This window comes from Strix uralensis, chromosome 16, assembly GCF_047716275.1.
Source record: "Strix uralensis isolate ZFMK-TIS-50842 chromosome 16, bStrUra1, whole genome shotgun sequence".
In the NCBI taxonomy this organism is placed as follows: domain Eukaryota; kingdom Metazoa; phylum Chordata; class Aves; order Strigiformes; family Strigidae; genus Strix; species Strix uralensis.
In genome coordinates this window covers 7174965-7186543 of record NC_133987.1, presented here as the reverse complement: position 1 = coordinate 7186543, position 11579 = coordinate 7174965, and the positions used below count along the sequence as shown (strand labels likewise).

The 11579-nt window shown below is 57.7% G+C and overlaps 1 protein-coding gene across 3 annotated transcripts in view; it reads right to left on the bottom strand.

Moving 5' to 3' along the window:
* Positions 1-11579, bottom strand: part of LOC141950514 (ATP-sensitive inward rectifier potassium channel 12) — a 45668-nt gene that overhangs the window by 9710 nt on the left and 24379 nt on the right. Inside the window, exons 1-3 of one of the 3 annotated variants that reach the window (XM_074885397.1) lie at positions 6721-7097; positions 6426-6562; positions 5297-5379 (exon numbers count right to left, since the gene is read on the bottom strand). The exons of the other annotated variants lie outside the window; for them this stretch is intronic. The gene's annotated coding sequence lies outside the window, so the exon portion shown is untranslated. Of the gene's footprint in view, positions 1-5296; positions 5380-6425; positions 6563-6720; positions 7098-11579 lie in introns of those variants that run through there. 3 annotated transcript variants of the gene reach the window in all.

Below are 11579 nucleotides of genomic sequence, written 5' to 3'. Positions count from 1 at the left end.
AGCATTTGTGGGACCCTCAATGACACCAGCAGATGGAAAAACTTGAGTAGCACTGGAGTCTCTCCCCTTCGCTTTTCTCATGAGCTCTGCTGTCAGAGAGGGGTCAGGCTGCTGGAGAGGAAAGCAGAGAGGCCAAGCTGCTCCCCTTAGCACAGAGATATTAATAAAGGTACGCCTGAAAGCGGCTCCATCAGTTCACATTGCCTGTGCCAGATGGACCGCTGCCCAGCACATCGCAGCAGCGGTTGCCCGACCTCCTGAGCACCAGCTCTTCTGGGGTCAAGGGAAACCACAGGGAGATGTGGATTTAAACTCCATGCCCCTGGCCTGGGGATGGGAGAGGACACAGTCAACGTACAGCTGATTGGAGAAGGCCCAGGGAAGGCACTTGCTCAGGGCAGATGTCCCGAGGAGCAACTTTCCCAACACATCCATTGGGACATGGAGCCATCTATGGTCACAGATGGGTTCTGCTGGCCAAGTCTTGTGAAGGGATAACTGCCACTGGGGAACAGCGAGCTGTTTTGATCCCTTCTGGAGGGCTCAGCTGTAGGGTCAGGGACATAAACTCAGCTTTGCCTGGGAGAGAGATTGCATGGACATGGAGACGTGGCCCAAGCTGGGTGGGCTCCCCTGTGCAGGTGGGCCCATGGTGAGGGAACCGAGTGGCACCCTGACAGGCTGCTGGCCCCCCCAGCCCTTCTGCGATGGCATGTGGGGCTGCATCAGGCAGCGGATGGGATTGTGGAGAAGCCATGTGGCACATCCCAAGCACCCCAAAGAGATGGCACTGCAGAAGCACTCCTCAAACCACCCCCTGCCACAGCTGGTCCTATTCTTCAGGGACATGGGATGTGTCCCTGAGCATGAAACCACCTTGCTGGCAGTGGGACGCGCATGGGGCAGCAACGTGGTGGGGAGGCAGGTGCAGAGCCCCCCACAGTACCCCATCCCCACAGCACAGGGTGTCTGGCTCACGCCGAGACGCAGGCCAACCCACCGGGGTGTTCGAGCTGTGTTGGATCTGCTGGTCCGATCGATGCAGTCGATTTCTGCAATCAGCTTGAGTGCCCGGGGACACGCTGGGATGAGAACACCCTTTCCATTATGTGGTGGCCAGCCCAGAGCCAGAAAGCATTGCCAGGCACAGCCTGCCTGGGACTGCAGCAGCCTGGCTAGCAAGAATACCCTGACTTGTTTGCCTTTTTCAGAAATTCACCCCAAATCCAACCTGGGACTTGGGTATCCCTGCAGAATCCCAGCACCACAAGCAAGAGCACTAACAACCTGTCCAAACCTCCCAGGTGCTGGAAACAAACTCACGTGTGGCACCATCTTATATGCCAAATAACATATTTCCACCTGCTGCAATCCAGGCACAACCATTTTTTATCCCAAAAGCTGATTTTTCAAGCACCATGGTTATTTGTGATGTGTCGGCAGACCAAGCGATTGCTTGCACCTGGCTGGGGCAGTTGGCACAAGATCCTCTCCCTCCTTACGGCCATGAGGAAGAGTAAAACAGACACAAACAGTTAATATTTACAACCTCATAGTCACTGGAAGGCAAACAGGACCAAAGTGGCCTTGCAGATGTGTCAGGCCGGTTGCAGGATCACGCTGCAGCCTGGTCACCCATCCCAAGTCTTCCTCCTGACCACACCAGCTACATTCATTAAGGCTTTCTCTCCTCTTTTTTTAATGTGAGCTGAGCATTTAGAGACAAAAAAGGCTGCTTCTCCATCACCCCTCTGGCTTGCCTCAGGGGAATAAGGCGAATGTTTTTGCCAAGGATGAATTTACTTTTGGGTTTTTTTAATTAATTCTAGATGCATTTGAGAAGTGAACAAAATGCAATGAGCTCCCAGTGAACTGCGAGAGAATTAGCTGGGGTCTGGATTAACTGTGCTGGGAGGGTAGACGTACCAGGGTGACTGCAGAGGCAGTGGTGCTCCCCTCACCCAGGGGTGATGCTCCTGGGGACCCTCGAGCTCCCCAGTCACCTCCGTTCCCCTCCACTTTCCCCTTTCCCCTGTCTTGTTTTCTCTGGTTCTTCCTTTCTTTCTTCCTTCCTTTCTTTCTTCCTTCCTTCCTGCTCTCCATGCATCTTTCTTTCTTGCTTGCTTGCTTTCTTTCTTCCTTTCTTCCTTCTTCCTTCCTTCCTTCCTTCCTTCCTTCCTTCCTTCCTTCCTTCCTTCCTTCCTTCCTTCCTTCCTTCCTTCCTTCCTTCCTTCCTTCCTTCCTTCCTTCCTTCCTTCCTTCCACCCCCCTGCCCCCCTGCCTCCCTCCTTTCCCTTTCCTCTCCCTCCTCCCATGTCACACAGGGTTTCACCCTGTCTGAGCACCCCAGACATCAGGGAATGCTCTGCTGTGGGGGGATGCTAGGACAGACCCGAGAGGCTGACACTGCTTCAGGGAATGGGCAGCTCTCGTGTCACAGCCTATGTCCCATGTGGGACCCCACATTCACCAAGGCCACAGGACTGAGCCCTCCTCAAAGCACCAAAGCTCTTGGGGGAACTAACCCCACTTGGCCCCAGGCCGACAGCAGCAGCATGGGGAGATGGCAGCTAAATAAAGGCGAGCAAAGTGGATCTGTCGGAGCAGGCGGCCGCCTGCGGCTCGTACTTTATTTAGCACAGTTTTGTTTGGAAATACGCTTTCTCAAGTTCGCTGAAAGCTGAATTTCTGGTTTGGTTTTAATTTGAAGGCTGGAGCCCCACGTTGCTGCTCTGGGAGGCTCAGGCTGGGAGACGACTCCTGCGAACGTGTGGAAACCCGTGGCTGGACGGGCCCTGCCGTGGACACCAACTGGGACCGTGACCCCATGGTCACCCTGCGTTTCCTTCGGTCATGAGTGCCATCCCCCAACATCACCCTGGCATCTCCCCACAACCAGAACTGCCCCAGGGTGCTGGCAGAGGTGTTACAGGAGGTTACATCCCCCTCCCTGACTACTTCCCAGGGGTTTCACACCCCTGACCATCACAATTTTACCCCAGGAACAAACTCAAAACTTCCCCTAATAACTGCAGCCCCTGAATCCCATTGCCAGCCCAGCTTCGGCACAGACAAACCCTCACTGAGTGTTGAGCAGGCCCGGGACCATCCCCTGCCGCTCGTGCCACGCGTCTTGAGCAGCGCTAATAGTGTTAACATGTAGGAAACAAAACAGGCCTGTAATATTAATAGCGGGAAGGAACGGCCCACAGCTCCCCGCGGGCTCTGAGCGCAGCGACGCCGTGGACTACCCCAGCTAATGAGCTGACATTAGAGGCAACGACTCCTGCCACTAAACTGCAGCAACCGAACTCCCACCGCGGAGCGGTTTCCCACAGAGAATCCAAGTGTCTCCAGCAATCTGCCAACTGCACGGCTAATTTTATTATTTTTTTTTTTTTAAAAGGGAGTTAAATGTTACAACAATATTCTGAACAGTCAGCGTGCCGGGAAAATGTGTTGAGTGCCAGGGAGGTCATTAGTTAGAGCTGACTGAATATGTCGATGTCATTTATCGTCACACCTTTTCCTGTACCTCTGGAGGGGACGTGTTTTGGGGCCATCAGGACTGCTGCCCCCTCCTGCATCCTCCCAGAATGGGTTTTCATGGAGGTGTGCGGGGAACTGGGCTGCGTTTGGGTGGGATCGATCCGGGTGGGGACTCGGAGGAGCTGAGCTGGGGGACACAGGTCCCCTGGCTGTGGGGTAGAAGAAGTGACAGTCCGGGAGGGGTTGGTTTGAGGAGGTCACGCGCGTTGCAGCCCTATGTCAGGAGATAACGCTGCTATCTCCCAGACCGATGCCCTTCATGCCCCAGCAGCAGGACGGTGAATGTCAGCAGAGAGGAGGGAGCTCTGCTCCCGGCGTGGGGCTGTGGCCATGCTGGCTCAGCCAAGGGTGCCCAAACTGCTCCTGCTCATGCCATCCCGACAAAGCAACCTGGCACTGAGCACCTACAAAATAGGGGAGGCGGCAGAGGAGCTGGGGGGTCCCCGAGCTGTCGTCATCCCCTGGCCAAGCGCGTTCCCACCGTGCCAGGGCAGCGCTGCTGCCTGAATAATTCCCTCCTCCAACACCCCGTCTTTGGGCACTTCCAATAAATTAAGAATTGACACAGGGCAGGCCAGTCCCTGACGAATCCGGAGAATAAACGACCCCCTGCTTCCCCTCTGCTGCCAGGGACAACAGGCAAGAGGGTCCCACTACAGTCCATCCCTAATGAGAAAAAACTGCTCCATTTTGGCAGGGACACAGGTAGAAAACAGCTGCAGGCATGCACCCATCCCCCAGACTCGCATGCACCCTGTTAGTGCCAGTGAGCAGCAGAGACATCGCTGTCTGCGAGCCTTGATGACACATGCAGGAGGGAAACTGAGGCACAGGGGAAAAGGAAGGCCCTTGGCAGGGAGACCGGAGGTGACAGGATGCCTGGAGAGGTGCTCGCTCATCCCCGTCCCCCTGAGCCACGTGCAGATGCCACCGCGGGCATGTGAGGAGAAAAGGGGCCACGTGCAGCATTCAGCACCACTGGGGCCAGGTGGCCTTTGTGGAGTGATGGACTTGTGCTTAAGCACCCTAAAACTCCTGCTAAATGTGCCCTGGATCAGCTGAGATCCTGGGAAAGATCCCTTCAGAGGCTGCACTGAGCATACAGTTGGTCCCCAACTGCATGGCATGATGGGGGGACCAAGCATCCCGGTCAGCTGCCCCAGCACCCAGCCCTGCTCCGGCACCCGCACACCACGGTGTGAGGACTCCAGGGCTGTACGTCCACCCCCGCTGCCCCGCTGCTGCTCCTGGTGATGTTCCCCCCCTGCCCAGCTGCAGCACAACGTCAGAGGGGTCAGGAAACTCCACAGCACCCACAGTCCCCCCAACTCTCAGCCAGCCCTGTCGCCTCACCAGGTCCTGAAATCCCTGAGCTGTTTTTCTGTCCACTCGTATTCATATGGCCAGACAGCAGGACGTGGCTGTGGGTAAGGATGAGGGCAAGGAGGCGGGTGAAGGCCTTGGCAGGGTCAATCCCCACTGCGGGCTGCTGAAGGATACCCCAAAACCCCAGGGGATGCAACCAGGCTGCCCTGTCCCTACGACACCCATACCCAAACCTCCAGGGTACCCGCAGCCCCTTCCCCGCAGCCCCCCGCGGCCCCCCCGCAGCCAGTCCCAGCTGCCCCGGCTCAGAGGACGGGTGTTAATACCCCAGCAAATCACCCTGGGAAGGGGCAGAGCCCCAGCCACCCCCCCAAGCAGGGAAGGTCTGGCTGGACCCCAGGAGGAGGGGGTCAGCCCTTACCTGGTGCGTGCCCTGGGGGGTCTCCCCAGCACTCCCCAGCCATGGCTGCGGGGCGCAGGGTGCCCCGTGGCCCTGCTGCAGCCCTGGCGAGAGAGAGTTTTAATTGAATTTCTAGATTATCCCGGGGGAGAAATTGTAATCTCCTTATATCCAACCTCTGGTTGAGTCCCGTAACCTACTGTCCTGCGCCGGGGAAGGGATTTAGCAAGGGGGAGGGGAGGTTTCCCAGCCTGCTGGTGCCCCGGACCCTGCTCCTCGCAGGATTTATCCCACAGGACGTCAGAGATCTGCTCCCAGCAGCCCCATGGTCCCGGGAATTAAGGTTCTGCGGCGGCAATAGCCTGTCCCCTCTCGCCATGTCCTGCCACAGTGACTGGGGGTGTCCCGGGAGCCTCCCAGAGCTGGTGGGGCTGAGGTACTGGGGATGGAGATGTCTGGTGCTAGGTAGAGGAAGGGAGCTGGCTATGGAGTCAGTGGGGTGTTTGGAGGGTGAAGATGAGCCCCCCTGGGTGGGACTTGTGGCTGGGAGGTGTTTGGGGCTTTGAATTGAAATATCTCTTGGCCTGGCTGTGCCCAGGGTGCTGGTGGGATGTGCAAGTCCTCAAGCAAGTCCCCCTCCCTGCCTGGGCTGCAGTGGGCGCCTCCCTCCCAAAAAGCCCCATCCCTGGACCGTGTGGGTCAGAGGGTGTTTTTGAATGGGTGACCTTGCGGTGTCCCTGCACCCGCCCTGTGCACTCCCCTCCATCACATGGCCCTGATCCCTCTGGCATGCTCCCAAATCTGGATATGTGCCAGGCTCCAGCCCCAGCCCCAAACCATCCCAGGGACAAATGCCAGCAATGGGGCTTCGGGCAGATGAAGGCAGAGGTGAAATCAGCCAGCCATGCTCCTGCCTGCCCTGTGCCTCCATTGTGCCATTGCCAGGGCCTCTGTAGGGATGCGGGTTTCCATCGGGAATGGCGGGTTCCCAGCCAGCACATGCCAAGAGGCTCGGAGGGAAGGCAACAACCCTGCCCCAGCTCTGTCCCCGACCAAGGGGGGATCACCCAGCTCCTAAAAAGCACCATGGAAAGAAAAGGAAAAGCAGGACAGAAAGGGCAAATGTCTTCAAACAAATTTTTTCACCAACCAGATGAGCTAAGAGCTGCAGCGCCAAGGGCCTCCCATGCTGCAGGTAGCTCCAGGGCAGTGCTCGGCAGCATTCCTGGGGTATCACAGGCATGAATTACTTTAAGACCCTTCTCACGGAGCGATTTCTGCTCACACCTTAGAGGCAGAAGAGGATGGATGTGGACCCTGTTCAGCCCCAGCTTGCCCGCGGCAGGACTAATCCTGCACCTCCTGCTTGCCCAGCTCCCATCAATGTCCCTTTCCCAAATCCCATTACTCCCAAGGCGGGTTTTCCCACAGAACTCCACTCTCACCCAATACAAACCCCCTCCAAGAGCCGTGTCTCCTGCTCGAGGGAAATCGCGTGTGTGGGCAGAGCCTGCGCCCGGGAAATGTTTATCCTGAAGGCGCGACGTGCGGCAGGTTGGGAGCGATGGGGCTGCCAGCCAGAGCCGATGGAGCCGTGAGCCGCGGGGAGAGCGACGACAAGCGCCTCGGCACCGGCTGCAGTCGCTCTCCCCACGGCAATGTTTCCGCAAGGAATCGGCACAGAGAGGAGCGGGATGAGCACGAGAGCCAGCTCGGGATGCACAGGTCCTTTTCAGGAAGGGGAGAATGGGATGTAAGCAAGGCTGAGCCATCAACTGCTCATCAGCATCCTCCACTCTTTTCGGGGCTATAAACCCACGGTTATTCCTGCTCCATCCAAACATCAGCAATTGCTCAACTCTCAGTGAAAAATACAACCCGTATGCTGCTATCCTGAGCCATTTTCCTGGTTCCTTAGCCGTGCCAGGGTACAGTTGCCATTTCCACCCCAGAAGCAGCCGCGTTTCCAGCACCCTTCGACATCACCATGGGTTAAGTTGTCGGCAGAGCCCTAAACTTGACTTTTAGCCCCAGAAAGAAGGAGATGGAGAGGAAGGACATGCCATGCTCAGGCAGAGCTGCCCTCCTGGCTCTACTTACCCCCGATCACAGTGAGAGCCACAGATGCTGAGCCCTATGCCGGCAGCCGAGCGAGCGAGCAGGCAGGGGGGACTTTGCCGAGCAGCACGTTTCTGTCCTGGCTAATTGCTCCCGAGCTCAGATTACAGCCTCTCTTCTTCCCTACATGTACAGGAGCTGGCACCTCGGCTGCAGCCATGGGGAGCCACCGCCAGCGAGGGGGACATCCACCTTCGGTGACATTTCTAAGGGGTAGGGAGCAAAACAGCGGTCATGGCAGTGTAAGAAGCCCAAGATACCTTAGTGGTCTTGGGGGGCTGGAAGAGAAGCAGCTTGAAGGGAATTTCAGAGATTTTGGGGATGTGAAGGACCAGCCAGAAGGATGCAACAATTTCAAGCCTGTAGGATGAACTGCTAGATGGGGGCAAGGCAGTCAGTGGTCCAAGGCAAGACCTTGGTTCTTTGAACTTACAGTTTAATGATGGCCATGACCCAAAACCCATCTTCAAGCATTTCCCAGAGGAGGAATAAAAATCCCCCTCCTGTTCTGTTGGGGGTGACAAACTCCTCTGGCACACACATGATGCTGCCCGACATCTTCAGGACAAAACAGGCCTCTGCACTGCTTTGCTGCTACTAGTTTTCCTCCAGCTCATGGCTCTGCTCACACCAGTTCAAGAGTTTCGGTGTCTTAAATCCTGCGAAAGCTCCCTTCAACGCTCTCGTTCCTCAAGTTGAGCCTGGTTGGAGGAGACCTTCCTAGAGGATACTGGGTTTCTGCCCTTTCCACCCTGCCCTGATATCACTGCAGAGCTGGACACCCCCAGATTGCAGACACAACCTCAAACTCAAGTAGCTGCAAGGGTGGCAAAGGCAGGGCAGGGTAATTTGGGGACCGTCTTTATCTGCTGCAGCGAAGATTTAGCACAGGCATTGTGTAACGCCGCGGGGGCTTGCTGCTCCCCGTCCCCTCTTGCTGTCAGGGATCAGCGACTCAATTAATCCTCCCTCATTCCCTGCCCACGGGTACCAGCCCCGGGTGCCCTCTCAGCCTGGCCCTGGCAGCCAGAAGTCAGATCTCTACCTGGTGTCGGCATCCACCAGCACTGGGACCCCACAAGTGGGAGGTGACCTCCTGGGGTCACTCCACCATCACTTCTGGGGGTACCCACCTCATTTGGCAAGCCCTGCTCAAACAAGGGTGGCTGCCCAGGTACCTGCTGGGCAGATGTGGGAGTCCCTAAAATAACTCCTTTCTCAGTATTTCTGTGGCCCAGCCTCAGGTGCTGTTGTGCATCGCTTCGCTAAGGGGCCCGGCAGCTGCAGACCCTGCAGACAGAGACCTGGGCATTTAAAAAGTCATTTTTAAACCAGTGAGGTTTGGCGCACACCCCATTGTGTTCCCTCCTCTGCTCCTTTGCACGGCCCAGGTCGTGATGGGTGGCTCACCCAGGCACACACTGCAGGATCACAAAAGCAATGAAGTAGAAGCCAGGAATCCCTTTTTTTTTCTGACCAGCCCTATAAAAACAGCCTTCATGTGTGTTTCTGGGCAACCATACAATAAATAAGGCGAGTGCAAAGCCCGGCGTTGGCAAGCCCCGGCACCGCTGTGTGTGCACACGTGGGTTGATAAGAAGCACGGCACCGTTTCTCCAACAAGCAAAACCAAAATTCTGTCAAGGGAAGATTTTGGGGGACAAAGGTGGTGGCACATTGCTGCCAGCCACAACAGCCTACCTAACCCCTGGGGTACCGGTCCTTCCCGCCAGCATCCTTTGGAGGTGTAAAACCAGACGTCACGCAGCATCCCAGCACAGCCGGGTGGCTGTGGTGGCTACAGGGAGGGGGACGGATCCAAGGTGCCCTGTGGCTGGGGCAGCGGCCAGGTCTGGTGGCACTGGGGAGGGTGACCGACGGCGACATGCCCCCGGTGAAGAGCCACACAGAGAATTACACAATGCCACCCCCGCTGCCCTTGGCTGCGTGCGCCCTGCACGCTCCTATCGACACGGCCCCGGCCGCCCTCCAACATCCCCGCTGGGTCATAACTGTGCAAGTGGTGTAAATGCAAGTGTACGTGACCGGGGGGGGGACCCTGCTCCAGCCTCCCCACTAGCCCCTGACCTCCTGCAGCAGTCACCAGCGATGTTCGGGCCTTGCCAGCATCGCGCCGTCTCCTGGCTCGGCTGTGCCGATGGTGGGGCGAGGGCGGGGGGGTCAGGAGGGCTGTGATGGTGCTGTGAGGAGTAGGGGGAACAGGGCGAGCACCCACCACCAGCACCCTGCTGAGAAAACGCAGCAGCTACAGCACCGCAAGGCCCCAACTCCGGGGATTTTTAGGACATGCCAGAAGGATGCAAAAAATTCAAACCGAGGGGATGTGACACCAGATTAGGTCAAGGCAGTCAGTGCCCGCAGGCAGGACCTTGGTTTTTTGAACTTATCATTTAATGATGGCCGTGACCCAAAAAGCACCTTCAAGTCTTTCCCAAGGGAGGAAGAAAAATCACCTTCTTTTTTTGTTGGAGGTGAAAACCGCTTGCTGGTCCCACCGGTGCTCACACCAGCAGCAAGGAGCCCTCCCCTTAGCACGGCAGTAGGGTGCAGCAGGGATTTTGTCCATAGAAAAGGGGAAACTGAGGTACAGAGTCTGGATGGGCCCGAGCATGGGGACTGTCTGCAATCCATGTCATCTCCTTCCCCTCAGCCTGGCCCAGCCCAAGTTCAAGGTGTGTATAAAGCCGATAAGGGAGCAGAAATAATTCTCTGAACACCAAAGATATATAACCTCTCCTCGCCCTCCATGGACATCATCTGTAATTATAGGCTTGGGACAGCGGGGGGAGCCCTCCATGGCGGGGCTGGTGGGGGGCACCGCAACCGGTGTCAACCCAAAGGGCTTCACCCTCCTCTCCCTCACCATGGTGTGTCCCCAGGGCCACGCGCCAGCCCGTGGCACCACCGTGTCCCCATGGGACCCCATCCCTGAGGGACCCTGGTGACATCGTGACCAGTCCCCCCGGCCCTGTGTGGGGGAGCCCAGGTTTTTGGCTGGGCTCTTGGTGGCTGATACCCCCTGGGGTGTGCACACCCCTCCAGCCCATCCCAGCACACGCTGGATGTCAACACAGATGACATCGTGACTATCAACCGCTGCTGCCGGGACGACTCGTGCAGAGATGTTGCACCAGCACCTGCCTCCACAACACACTGACCCCCCCCAAAGACTGTGGGTACCCCCTGCCCTCCACCAGCCCCGTTACACCCACAAGCATCTTCCAAAACCTCCATCACCTCACAGGTGCCTCCATCTCCACCAGCTGTGCCTCAGTTTCCCCAGCCCTGCGCTTGCTGCCCTGGGGAGGGGCTGGTGTCCCCTCCCCGGGATATTTTTCTCTCGCCCAACTTCGGCCAAGCCAGCGGAGTTGGAGGGATGCTGAGCGAAGGCTCCGTCGCTGTGGCAACCCGTCGCGGCCGTCTCCAGGCGACCGCCCAGGGATGCTGCAGAGCGGCTCTGGAGGCAGAGTGAGAGGGACCAGGGCGGGGGGGGGGGGGGGGCGAGGAGGAGGTATCCATAGGGATGCCACCCCACACACACACTCCCTTACCAAAACCACAGACTGGATCGTTGTAACAGAGTGTAAAAACACCCTGAAAACAGGCACCGATTTGACTAGGCAGCCAGCTGAGCACCAACAATCTCGTGGCACCCTAGGCTGGCTGGCAGCGATACTGGCAGGATGCTCCTGGGCGGGTGTGGGGGCCCCGCCGTTTTCAGGGACACCTGCAGGGCTGTGGAAATAATTGTTGGTAATAAGCCCGTTAGCCTCTTAACCCTCATTAAGCAGCTTAGGGGGGACACGCGCCTTTATACGCAAACCTGGAGGTGGAGAAGGGCCTTGTCAGGGCACTGGGGTGTTACTGCTAGGGGCGGGATTTCAACGGGTGCTGAGGGGGGTGTCACGGGGGGCACGGCTCCATCCCTCACCCCAGCAAGCTCCCCTCCTGCATCCAGCCCACCCCCCATTGCTCTTTGCCAGCTGGGACCATCGGTAGCTCCTGGCAGCGCTGAGCAACGGGCAGGGATGATGATGATGGGCCGTCACACCTGTGTGATGAGTGTGGGAGGTCTCAGCCGCAGTCACGCCGGTGGGGGGAGAGGGGTGGTTGACAGCACAGGGCGACGGCCTGGCCAGCACCCGACACCACGGCTGGGGAACGG